Source organism: Porites lutea, chromosome 3 (assembly GCF_958299795.1).
Source record: "Porites lutea chromosome 3, jaPorLute2.1, whole genome shotgun sequence".
In the NCBI taxonomy this organism is placed as follows: domain Eukaryota; kingdom Metazoa; phylum Cnidaria; class Anthozoa; order Scleractinia; family Poritidae; genus Porites; species Porites lutea.
Genome location: NC_133203.1, coordinates 6,593,434 through 6,606,595, shown reverse-complemented (window position 1 = coordinate 6,606,595; position 13,162 = coordinate 6,593,434). Strand labels below are relative to the sequence as shown.

The window sequence follows — 13,162 nt, the reverse complement described above, 5'->3', positions numbered from 1 at the left end:
CACCTCAAATATTAATAGAGAAAATGACTTGCAAAAAATTTTTTGATCAAAGCCTCCGCCGACTTATGAGAAAAGACTCTTAAATTTTGGCTACCAGCAGATCGACACACCATCATTCATCTTTTCACTGAGTGCGCACAAGCCATGTTGTTCTGGAAGGAGTTTCTGGATTGGGCCTCGCGCATGGTGAACTCAAAATTATCGCTTTCAATAAAAGAAATTATGTTTGGCATTATTAATAATGATTCTAAATTCTGTTTAGCTCTCAATCATTCAGTCATTATAGGAAAGTATTTTCTTTACGTAAAAGCTCTTAACGGTAAATTTTATATCTTTAATGAATTTGTTTCCCTAGCTCGTGATAAAATCAGTCTAGAAAAATATATTTCTTGTACGACTGGTCGTGAAAATGATTTCAGAACAAAATGGTCTGTTTTTTCGTCTCTTAAATACGGTGTGAAATTCTGTTTACTTAACTGATTGCGCTCCCATTTAGTTATCACTAATGTTTTTACTGTGTTTGGTTTCTTTTTTGTCAGCTTCAAGTTGTAGTTTTCGTTGTTGTAGATTGTCTTTTGTGAATGTTAACTGTACTTGTGTATGTTCAATAAAGTTGTATTGCAAAAGAAAAAAAAAGAAAACAAGAAAACAAATTATCCCAAATAGCATACAATGACATTAACTGGAATGAAAATAAAGCTCTCCGGAGCAAAAAAATCAAAATCTTATTGGAACAGATAGGATTAGGAGAACTCTGGATGAAAGAGGGTGGTACAGGGGGGGTCTCTCGCACGGTTCACGAACAGAAAAAACAGCGAATCACGGATCACGGCTATCAAAATTTCATTTTCCCGAATCATGAAAATAAACAAGTAAGGTACCTCTTTTAATAACCTTCTCTTATGGTAGAAAGAGTGTTTGAAGAAAGCAAAATCGTTAAAGGCTAAGTAAAGGCTGCTTTTAAGGTAAAATAGCATCGCCCGTGTTTGAAGCTGTATTTTACCTGAAGTATTTAAAATTTACTTGTCTTGAAATATTTCTAAGTTAACTTTGTACTACCATCGTCATCCTGACATAGTCGCCTTATTCTCTTGTTCTTCTTTTAACCTTGATTACTTATTTTACTTTGATTACTTACTTTGATTACTTATTTTTCTATAGGTTAAAACCTATAGAAAAGTCGGCCCGTGTCTTTCAGAACGGTCCTTGATGTCCTTTAATAAGAAGTACCGTAAATAAATTTCTACCTTGTAATGAAGATGTATTTCCTGATAGTAGCGGCCTCTCCTCGTCCCATTGCTCTTGTGTATTTATCGCAAAGGCCTTACTGCCATCTTTTCCCTTTTCGAGACGACAAAATTTAAGTTCAACACAGGAGCCGAGGCCACGTTTCTCAGCCTCTGCCTTTAATCCGGCAAATTCCGCGAACTTTTTAGTAAACGCTGCCAAAGATGAATGTTCATCTGTAATTGGAAAGCGAACTCGTTCCTTTCCAAGAAAATTAAGCGAGCCGACAGACTTTGGGTCAACGTAAAATACAATACATTCGACCCTCATCGTACTATACGTACTCGTCCCCTCCATGTCTCGGATGTTTCGATGTTTTGGATCACTGTCCTTTGACCTCCAGTGACATAGGAGACCATAGGCATAGGAATAGACATCTGATCCATGATAGGCATGTGAAGCACGTGAATTTGCACAATGGATTACTTCAATTAAAGCGAAGTCTGTTACTTGTCACATTTGATATTTTCAGTCTTAAAATAAGTCTTCCGGAGCACTCACATCTCAGAGTGGTGAAATCACGGATATCGGTTAATAATTCAAGTTCTTCACGGGTCACGCAAAACCTTCAGATCACGGATCACGAAGAATAATTTATTAAATTCACGTTTCACGGAAAATAAAATCAGCCAATCACGCATCACGGGAATACCCCTGCACGACCCTCATGAAAGTACACTATGCGGACATAGGAATCATAAACATGATCAGGCAACGACTTAAGGATATCGAACTACAAAGATGGCTGAGTGAAATAAATAACGACACCAGAAAAGATGCTAACCAAAGCAACAAAATGAGAACCTACCGGTTATTCAAAACGATGGACAATTACAAATGTGAAGATTACCTACATCAGGTCACCAATACACGACACAGAATAGCTGTAACAAAACTACGACTGAGCAACCACAAATTAGCCATAGAGACAGGACGTTATTCAAGACTGTGTAAGAAACCTGCAGAGAAATTTGTGCAATTTGTAAAAAAGAAATGGAGGTTGAATACCATTTTCTAAATATATGCCCTGCTTACCAGGAAAAAAGATTTTCGTAACTAGATTATTTGGAAAAAGAATATAGAATAAAAATAAGCAGAATGTCACTCAACAAAATATTTATGTTTCTAATAAACCCCCCTAGTGGAAAAGCTAAAACACAAAAGCTAATAGCAGAACATATATTCGAATGCATTGAAAAAAGGAAAGGGGAAGACGGTAAAAAGTAGATACTCTAGGACTTAATTAATTATTAACTTATTCGCCATATATTGTTAGGAATTTTTTGTTGTTTGTGATTTTAGTTATTTGGAAATAGTTGATATACTATTTATTGTATAAGACTCCGAATAAATAAAATATGTTTGTTTGTATGTTTGTATGCTCGTAGTCTCGCTTAGGGGTGTAAATTTTGGATTATGGTTTCACTTAGGGTGTTCTGGGCAAAACATTATTATATGTAACCATAAAGGTCTCTTTTAGGGTTACACGTGAAGATATAATATATTTTGTCAGTTCGTTTTATTTACTCAATTCATGCAATCAAAGTTTTTTATAACATCAATTCCTAAAGAACATTGTAACAAAATGGTCTCTTTTGGAGGTAAAAAAAAGGAGGGCCCATGCCCAGGTTGGTCTCCATTAGGGGTTTAATTCAAAATTTCTGATGGGCATCCCTTCCCCTTTCATATGGGAGTCTCCCCGGGCCTTGTACACGAATATACATGCATTTGGAGCAGGCATTTGAAACTTTACTGGAGGAAATGAAGCTTAGTACAGATGTCCTTGTTAAAACTTTCGCTTTACAACTTGAATTCGTCTTTTTCCAAGCATACAGTTGCTTGCTTGAATATAACCATGCTGTGTTGTGTTACAGCTGTATGTCTTTGTAAAATTATCGACAAATCAGTCATGGGTTAATCTTTTGTTTTCTGTCCCGCGAGACTTGATCCTCCACCTGATTCTCGATAGCTTTTTCCCGATTCTTGATTCTCAATTCATGCAGGAATCAAGAATCGCGAATTGCGTCGAGAATCAAAAGTCGCAACGGACTGTCAACTGACTTTTGAATGGTACTGAAACTTTTTGAATGGTTGATTCACTGATGAAATAATGTTTGATTGATTACCTGAGTGGCTTGATTGATAACGAACAGGCTTATACTGTTTGAATGGTTGATTGACTGACAGGCAAACTGTTAAATTTATTAACTGACAGGCTCACTTTTTGAATGGTTGATAGGTGGACTGATGGACTGACTGACATTTGTTGATGTAATTGCATTTTTTTGTTATTTTTCTACAAATTGCCCATACAATTCTCACTATCAATTTAGCAACAGATAGTCAGTATGTTAGCCAATTATATTGTAGAATTTGTGATTATAATTATTACTCTTCAGTACACCTTGCTTTTGACTTAGCATTTTATCTATCTTTAGAAGCATAATACCAGTGATACCATTGCATTATAGAATGTATTTGTACTTGTAAATATTCATGTAAAAATCTCTTTCTTGCTTTATAGGAAGCAACTACCAGAATGGTAGACTGATGGAGATTTGCATTAATGATTGTGGAGTAGTGTTGGACACTAGATAGGGACAAATCAACTGGCTGGATGACATAACATACACCAAGTACAAGGCAAGTGGATAATCGAGAGGGCAGACTGGAGGGCAAACAAGACAGCTGGCTGGGCAATGGACAGGGCAAACTAGAGCTGGCTGCTGGATGACATCACCTAGTACAAGAAGTGTCAATGGAGAGGATGGATTAGATGGCAAGTGATATGAGACATCATGTATGCCTGGTTCAACAGTTGGGTTGTGGATTGAGGAGAGTCTTGCAACACCTGGTTTGTATTGTGTGATAATTGCGTTGACTAGAAATCTTAATTAAAATTATCTTACCATTAGTATCTATATTAATAATAACAATAATACTTTTCTAATTCCTGATCGCAAAAATGATTTAAAAAATTTCTGGCCCTGCCCGGGAGGCCTGAATGTGGGGTACAGCTGGCCTGGGGTTTTCCTCCTAGGAGCTAGTGGACGTACGGGGAGGTTTTTCACCCAGCTGTTGTTCCACAACCCCCATTCACTCAAGATTTTCTTAAACAAAAGAACAGAACTTTAATATTATAGAGCATAAAAAATGCACGTCAATCGTTTAATTACCCAATTGTTGTATGACTGAAATAACTTCCATATAACATGTCTGTAGGTCTGAAGTCCAAATTTTTTTACATTGAAACCTTTTGAAATTTCCAAAATCGTTGCAAATATTGATATGATCTCTGGGGTCTATAAAAAAATTTTTTCTGGGAAACAGTGGAAACTTAAGAAATTATATTTAAGGATTGTAAGGGGGGTTGCCAGAAAGTAGTCTGAGATGTCCAGAAATTTTGATTGGCTTTTATCAAGAAAAAAGTTATTTTGGGGGTCTTCATTAGCTAGGTTAGGTGAAATTTTCAAAAATGTATGCATGTAGTCTGACGTTTTTCAGTCATGTGATAATTTGGAAGTAATTCCTTGATTGTCAAAAAAAAAATTCATTAGTAATACACATTATTTGTCCAGTGTGTGTGTGTGCCATCATTGTACAAACAGAGGCCATTGGGAAATGACAATAATTTACCCGCATTTCTACATTTGGGACTGTTTTCATTGAATAAATCACTTCTATACAAAGGATTGTAAAGTTTTGATCTTTAATTGACAAGTCATTCCTAGACACATGTTTGTACAACCACTTATTGATAAGGTTTAAAGCTTCCATCACAAGATTCCATTGAGCAGTGGTTTTGTTTAACACGACATCTTAGTAGTAGCTTATGACTGTAGCAATAAGAGTCAAACAATCTCATAAAGCTTGGTAAAGGTTAGGGTCACATTTCAAGGACAGGTTTTTGCTTCATTATTTTGAGCAGTAAATTAGTCTGACAATTAAGGGGGGAGGACACTTGTGAGGTTGCTGTTGGAAGGTTGCTGTGGTTACCTCCTTGTGCCTTCCTTGATAACTAAACATCCTTGAAATCAGTTTTCTAGGCATTAATTCCCATGCTCATCTATTAGTGATGAATTTAATAATCAACCAATGGGTTATATCAGATGTTATGCTTATTTTCTGAAATATCTTTCTCTCCCCTGGAGATTTTAGTAGGAGGGTGTTGGTCTTTGGGGGGATTTTACAGGGAAATTACGCACTCATAGAATCATTTAGATTATCATATCCAGGAACCCAGTGCCACATTGTTCATTTGAAACATGAGTGGTCACATCAAGCTGCAACTTCATAATTTTTGCCTTTTCAAACTTTGCTGAATTAACTTTGTTTCATATTATGGCTGATGATAAACAAAAGTTTCATGCATTTCTTGAGCAAGAGGAGAATAGAACCCTAAAATAGAAAAGATTTCCAGGGAATTCTTCAAAAATTCAAGTTGCAACGAGAAAAAAAAAAGGAGCCAGATATTAGTGTCTGCTGTGAGTCAGAGGGAATTTACGTTCCTTTGTCTGTCCAAGCTCTTGTTCAAAGTATCAATGATTATTTCCAAGAAAATAGAGTAAGATTTTGTGCTTTCTGGAACCAGAGTCATGGATAGGATAATATGTTATTGCATCATTTTACTATTAAGGAAAGCATGTCAGGTCTTATTAATGAAGGTAAGGAAAATGACATACTGGTATTTTGGCCTGAAATAGAGTAAAGGTACCTAGGTCACATGCTAGACAATAATAATGTTATCATAATTCTACAATAGTTACCTTTCTTCAATACATTAAGGTTACCACATTTGTCAGCACATCAATTAGGTTACCACATTTTTCCCGTTTGGTTTGTCAGTATTCTTTACTGCTATGGCGATTTTAATTAGAGGGTTTACACACTGCGTTTCCTCAGACATCATTTTACGGGGCAGCAGGTAAAGGCATTGCAGAATGTGAGCTGTTTTCTCAAGTTACATGTTTAGATTCCTTTGCCGCTGAAAACTGGTAACCTGGTGTTTTTAACTGCTCATTGGAATCTTGTTTAACATAACTGGGAATGCTAGGTGGGATCAGATGTTTTCATCATTAATAATTAATAATTGATCAATAATTAATCAAAAATTATTGACAGCATGTTGAAATCAACACATTGCTACCAAAATTTCACAGATTTGAAGGATAGGCATTTTCTGCCCTCCTGACAATTAAGAGCAACACTACTTTTTACTTATTCAAGTAATCTGGGAAAAAATCAGCTTCAGGTCCAGGTTTTCTTACGTTAAGACAGCATAATGTTGGTAGCACTGTGTTGTTCCTGTTTTATAAGCAAGGTGAAGCAGTTAAAAACTGGAATGTCAAAATTGGATGAAATGATTTATTCTTTTTGATGTTCTCTAGGGTAAAAATAATTTGCTTGGGCGGGACACAAAGTAAATCCCAAATTTAGGACTGAAATGCAAAAGACTTAGTTTTTGTCACAGTTCTTATATAATCAGGATTCAGCCCGTTGGTACCCTGGGAGTAATTCAGGGAATCATATTTAACTTTGAAATTGTTTGCTTTAAAAACTTAGTTGTTACAGTTGGGTGGGGATGTGTCTAGTTATGCTTCCCTTGGTTATAATATTTATGTTATCATCATCAACATTATTATTATTATTATTATTTTATTATTATTATTATTAATTTTATCATTTATCATTAGACCATTGGCACAATTGCTTCATCCAACTGCAAACTACCAGAGGATTCTTTAGTTATTCAAGGGTCCTTTAGTTATTAAAACTTTGATTCGTTTAATTTCTTTGGGATCACTGAATCTAATTATGGAACCTAGTGGAATTAATAGGATTTCTGGTAGTATTTTGTAGTCAAGTGAAGCCGTTGTAAACATTAATGGTCTGTTGAAATCCTATATTATTTACATAGCAAATAGCAAGCCCATTAGCATCACAAGTAGGACTTTTAACAGGCATTAACTAGCATTAATTAAACCCTCACAAGCATAAATCATTTATTGCTAAAGACTAAGTGATTCTGTATTGGCAGTAAAAAAGGGGTCAATTTAAATATATTTGATTGGACACATACACAGACAAAAATGAGCTTTAGGGTTTAAGTTCACTATCCCATACAACATGCTACAAGGCATATTAGTTCTTGCTGCCTCTGCCTACTAAAAATCAAACAGGAACCAAACGGAAATAATTTAACAAAACCATAAAGTACTGAAAAACTGTTTTTCATGCAAGGTTAACTTACAATAACACAAAGTACTGGTTGTCATCTCAGTGCCATTAATAAGGTTAGATTTCATCAAAGACGTAATTTTTATTTAATACTGTTTAAGGTCATCACTGGTCTGTTTTTTCATCCCCAGCTTTCATCTCGTGCAAATCTAGAAAACAAAGTAGCACCTAATTTCACAACTTATACAGTTGCAGCTTTGCAATGGTTTTACCATTGGAGAACACGAAGAACTTTTAGAATAGCTTTCAAACATCCTAGCAACATTATTCAAGACAGCATAATTAACACTGCAGGCTATTAGTGACCATCACATTCTCTTAATTATGTTCAGATAATTATTTTATAATGCTTGTCTATATTTCTTGGTGTTACATAAGTTCCCTGCTTAAATATCATGTTGTTATTTAGTTGTTGTTTTTTTTTTACTCTAGGTTTTTGCTTCTTAGCAGTAAAAACTAGTAAAAAAATTAGGGTTATAAATAATTTTTTCGGAATTTTACTGTAACACCAAGTAATATAGGGTTATTATGTTTTTAAAGTGCTAATGGGCTTGCATTTTCTACTTAAAATTTTAGCTTCTTATTTAATTTCAGATCTAAGGTGGCACACTCACAAGATTAGGAGCCCATCACTTTGGAAAGTTCATGTTTAATCTAGCCAACCTCGCTCCTGCTGGGCTGTGGAAGCTCTGCCTCTGAGAAGGTGTGAATTCTGATGTCCTCTGAGATATTCCAATGGAGAAATCCTGGGAAACTTTATCTGATCTTGTAATTCATGCTGGGGGCAGTTGAGCACTTGGAAGATTTGGCCGTTTGTTCTCAAGTGGGGAGGACAGTGTGGAGGAAGGTGAGAGTTTGCTTCTTATGTTCTTGGGGCTTCATTCATTTTGTCATGATACTACCCACACCTTTTTCCAAATAAAAACAGTAAGGTGCTTGTCTGCAATCAATATGTCTGGGAATGTTCCACTGCGGTAGGATGAAAAACGGGGGTGCTAACATTGTGTGACTAACGAAGTAGGTGAGTGGATGGAGGATTCGAGGACAGAGAACTGGACACTGAATCTCAGTGGTCTGGCGTGGGTGGATTTTTACAAATGACATCAAATTGAGCTGATAGTAATAAAAATCTCTCTAATGGGGGGCAACTAGTAATGGAGTTCTCTTCTAAACCTAAAAATTTCACATCTATCTCAAGCTTGCTTAGGCCTAATAATAAATAACCGTTCAAACCATCGCAGAGGATATATGCAAATCAATTATTATCTTAATTATCATTTCATTCTCATATTTGCGGCTTGAATTATCTAAAACTGATCAGAACTAAGGTTTTATTACATCAACATCTGTTGTTTTTTTGTCTGTTGTTTTTGTGTCAACTGGAAACAACAGTCAAACAAACGTGGCTGTTGATGTTAGTTTAACTTCTCTTTGATATTATTTAAACCTTCGGAAAGCAAAATAACTAAACCATTTTAATTTAGGATTCAATTAGTATCCTAATCATCATTTCATTCTCATATTTCCGGCTTGAATTATCTAAAACTGATCAGAACTAAGGTTTTATTACGTCAACATCTGTTGTTTTTTGTCTGTTGTTTTTGTGTCAACTGGAAATAACAGTCAAACAAACTTGGCTGTTGATGTTAAAGACTAACTTCTCTTTGATATTACTTAAGCCTTCGGAAACCTAGATAACTAAACCGTATTAATTTAGGATCAAATTATTACGATTAAATTAACTTGGTTAATCAGACTGCTGTGGAAGTGTTCTCTATTTCCTTTTTTTGAACGGGACAGAGTAGATTTCCTTGGCTTGTGTAATAAATCAAGTTAATTTGACCTTCATGCTTTAGGTTCGGTTGTAGGCATAAATTTATAAACAACGTTTTATCATAAGCATAGATTTTAGTATCTTCCTTAAATTTTCAGCTAATTTCATTCAGCAGTGACTTCAATTGATACATTAAAATCGGCTTTCCCATAAAGGACTGGAAGATGCTTTTTATTTATTTATTTCTTTTTTTAAAATTTAAACAGCGCATTTGACTAGTTCCAGTCTTTTGTTGGAAACCTGATGTTAAGTATCCATTCCGGTCACGACTGCTGAAACATCTCTAGGGAAATTGGCTCAAATTACTATTCCGGCAAATTTTCATTATTATGCGGATACTCATCGCGGCTAGCTGCATAAATTAAGACTTAAATCAAATCCAAGTTTTTCCAGCTAACATTTAATTTTACTTTATAGGATAAAAAATTTATATTTCCGCTAATTTCCGTAATGTCCTTTTCCGTTTCGAAATGCGCAAATTTGTCCGTTATTTTCATTAGAAGTAAAAGGATCCAAAATTTAACTTAAATGAAATATTTATTTACAAAGTCGCTCTAGATCTAATCCCTTTGGCGAAATTTGAAGGCGAAATCTATTCGGCACTGATTCTAAATAACGGCATCCTAATTTATAATAGGGCGGGCAAATTTAGATATTAAGAAACATTAAGACCAAAACTCAATCGCGGCACATCGGCATTTTAGGATAAATGATAATAAACGGCGTTAGAATAAAATCTTATTTCACCTAAACATTAATCACTAAACATTAAAATAGGGCGAGAGAAATCCAGCATTAGTTGCTTCGCAGGGGAGAGATTATTATTGACTTGTGCTCTTTGGTGAAGTTTGTTAAATGAAGGTCAGTCAGACCAGCGCGATTCTTTGTTCAATTCTCTGCCTTCGTTTCTGACGGACACCCACTCGAAAAGTGAGTGACACTCTGTAACACCCTCTTTTTTCTTGTCCGAGTCTCTGGATATTTTCACGATATATTGACTTTGTAGATACGCGTCTTCAACTAAAACAAATTATATTTTTCGCTGATAATTATTTTTGGCCGGTGTGGTATTGTGACATAAATGAATGGGACCCTGGGGGTATGAGGAGCAAACTCTCACTTTCCTCTACGCTGCCCACCCCACTTGGGAACAAACGACTGAATTTTCTAAGTGTCCAACTGCCCCCAGCTTGAATGAAGGGATCAGATAAAACAGACCAGGATTTTAAAGTTGGAATATTAAATGAGGACAGAAGAATGAACACCGACTTGGAGCAGAGTGGAAGCAGCCCTGCAGGGGCGAGGAAGGCTAGATTATTATTTTTTTTATAATTTTTTTATTGTAAATTCATGGACAACAGAGACAAGTTTTATTTCTTCAATAAAGTATTGTTATCTTCAGTACCCGTGCCGTTTACTTTGTAATCCAACTACTTGAGTGAACCAGATAAACGCCCTAAAGGCTTGGACACAGCAAAACATTGCGCACAGTAAAGACTTGTTTACACCAGCGACATAAACACAAGCACAAGTTAAGTGCCGAAGTAACAGCACAAGAATAAACAGAAACACAGGAGAAAGTACGCACTGATTCTTTCTATTCTCACCAGTAATTCACGCATTTAAAGCACAAGTACAAGAAAACCAAACTTGTTCGTTTTATTCTTCTTACGCTTGCTCTTTAATTTTGTGAATTAGTGATGATCAAGAAAAGAATGAGTGTGTTCCTTCTTCCCATGTTTCTGCTTATGCTTTTGTTGTTGACGATCTCACTGAACTCAGTTGTACCGGTTTTGCTTGCGTATATGTCGCTAGTATAAACTAATCTTTGACTTACACCGTTTTCCAACCAAGCGATTGTTGCATTCAATGTTGTTGCAGATTTATTGAACAAATTGCTTTTCTTTACACATCGCAAGCAACAATCTCAGCGCTAAAAAACGACGTAAATTTACTAGACGCAATGCTTCAATGCGTCCGAGCCTTTGCGTTTGAGAAAACCGTAAGTACTTCAACAACAAAGTACAAGTGTCGATGCGAACTTGGAAAAACAAAACACTATTAAGAGAACTTTCGCCCACGCAAATTCCTATAATTTGCTGATAAATTTTCAAGGTGTTTCGATTGAGTTTTTCGGAGACCATACCGATATTTTTCATTCATATTAAAAAGTTATTTTATCCTTATGTGATCGCTACTGAATGATTTTGGATTTAATAGCCGTGATAAATTGTTCAATAAAAAATTTCTAAATGACTCAAATTAATCCTACGCTGTTTAACTTCATAATTCACTGCTTGGAAATTTTGGTGAATTTTCCTTCATGCGATCCTGAAAACTCAGCTGTTATCTCACCACCTGTCTTAGTGCAACGTTATTCTAAATTTTGATTATTAGCGCTTCTCTATAAATCTCTAGAACTGCTTGAGACAATTCTTTTTAAACCTCACCAAATAATCTTCATGATATGCATAATAATGTCTGAAACTTTAATTAAGATTGATTCACCGTAACACCTTGAAATTTCAAGGCAAACGTAGCCTACAAACTGGCCAAAAATCTGCGTTAGTACAACATTCATCGTTTTGACGTTATGCTAATTTTTCTAATTTAATGCGGATCATCCATACCTCCACGACCAGTACATTTTAGTTTGAATTTTGTCGCAACTTTTGAATGTAAAATATTGACAATATTCGCACTAAGGCGAATGAAAAACATCGGTATGGTCTCCGAAAAACTGTATTGAAACACCTCAAGGTCTTTCTCAAACTCGCACCAACACTCGTATTTTCAGATTAAAGTACTATCTGGTTTAAATCAAGAGAGAGAGAGAGAGAGCTAAGTTCTGCTTTTGATAAACCCTTAGTAAATCTTTGTGGTAAAAATCAGACTTATCTTTGTCAAGCAGTTTGCATTTCGACGCAAAGTAAGCCACAAACAAGTGTTTTTCAGGAACGAAATCGACCAAAAAATAATTATCTCTTATGAAATAAAATGGTGCAATCTTCCTTGAAGTGGCTCTTGGGGTCGTCACGCAGAGACAAACGCCTTGCGTGACTATCTCAAGGACAACTGCAAACAAGACTACGATTCTGAAGCAAACTGGAAATAAAAAGGATTCATAACGCACTCCTTTCTGGCGCATTTTGCGATATAAACAAATCATTGACAAAGTTAGTCTCAAATTACACACGTCACTAAGCGTTATCCAAGACCTTTTTTCTTGATACTGTGAACTTCTTTTAGTTCCCAAGTGATGAAAATGCCAATTCTCCTTGCTCATTCTCACAGCTCATTTATAACAGTGAAATGATTTCTCGCGTGCCAAACCAATACCCTAAATGGTCGTTTTCTTCATCTAATCACCCTTCCAGCATCAAAACGTATTGGTTGTGACTAAAAAACGATTCCATAGTTCAAGGCGCCAAAAGCTATTACCCACTCCCCGTGCAATTTAGGCAATTTAAGGTAGATTTGAGATTCGTCAAAAAGTTCACAGTAAATAAACCAAGAAATAAACTAGCACAGACATGCGATCCACCAAGACTATACAGTCGAGACAAGTCATTCATTCAGTTAGTAAATAAAGTCAAAGTCAATAAAGCACTAAGTTGTTCAGTCAATACGTCGATATATCAGTTAAGCAGTAAATAAGAAGATATATCAATACGTCATGCAGTCAGCAAGTAACGAGGTAAATTGTTCAACTAGTTCGGAAAACAAGCCCTCTTACACTATAAAAAAGGATTTCACATAGTCGCCATTTTGGATTTTTTCAGGGAATAACCTATGATTTTGGTC

At 35.6% G+C, this 13,162-nt stretch overlaps 1 protein-coding gene and 1 long non-coding RNA gene across 2 annotated transcripts in view; one reads left to right on the top strand and one right to left on the bottom strand.

Moving 5' to 3' along the window:
- Positions 1-13,162, bottom strand: part of LOC140930305 (uncharacterized) — a 280,280-nt gene that overhangs the window by 174,439 nt on the left and 92,679 nt on the right. The window lies entirely within an intron of this gene.
- On the top strand, positions 4,966-10,759 carry LOC140930302 (uncharacterized). The gene is made up of 2 exons (XR_012164836.1): positions 4,966-5,166; positions 5,213-10,759. It is a non-coding gene; the product is annotated as an uncharacterized lncRNA (long non-coding RNA).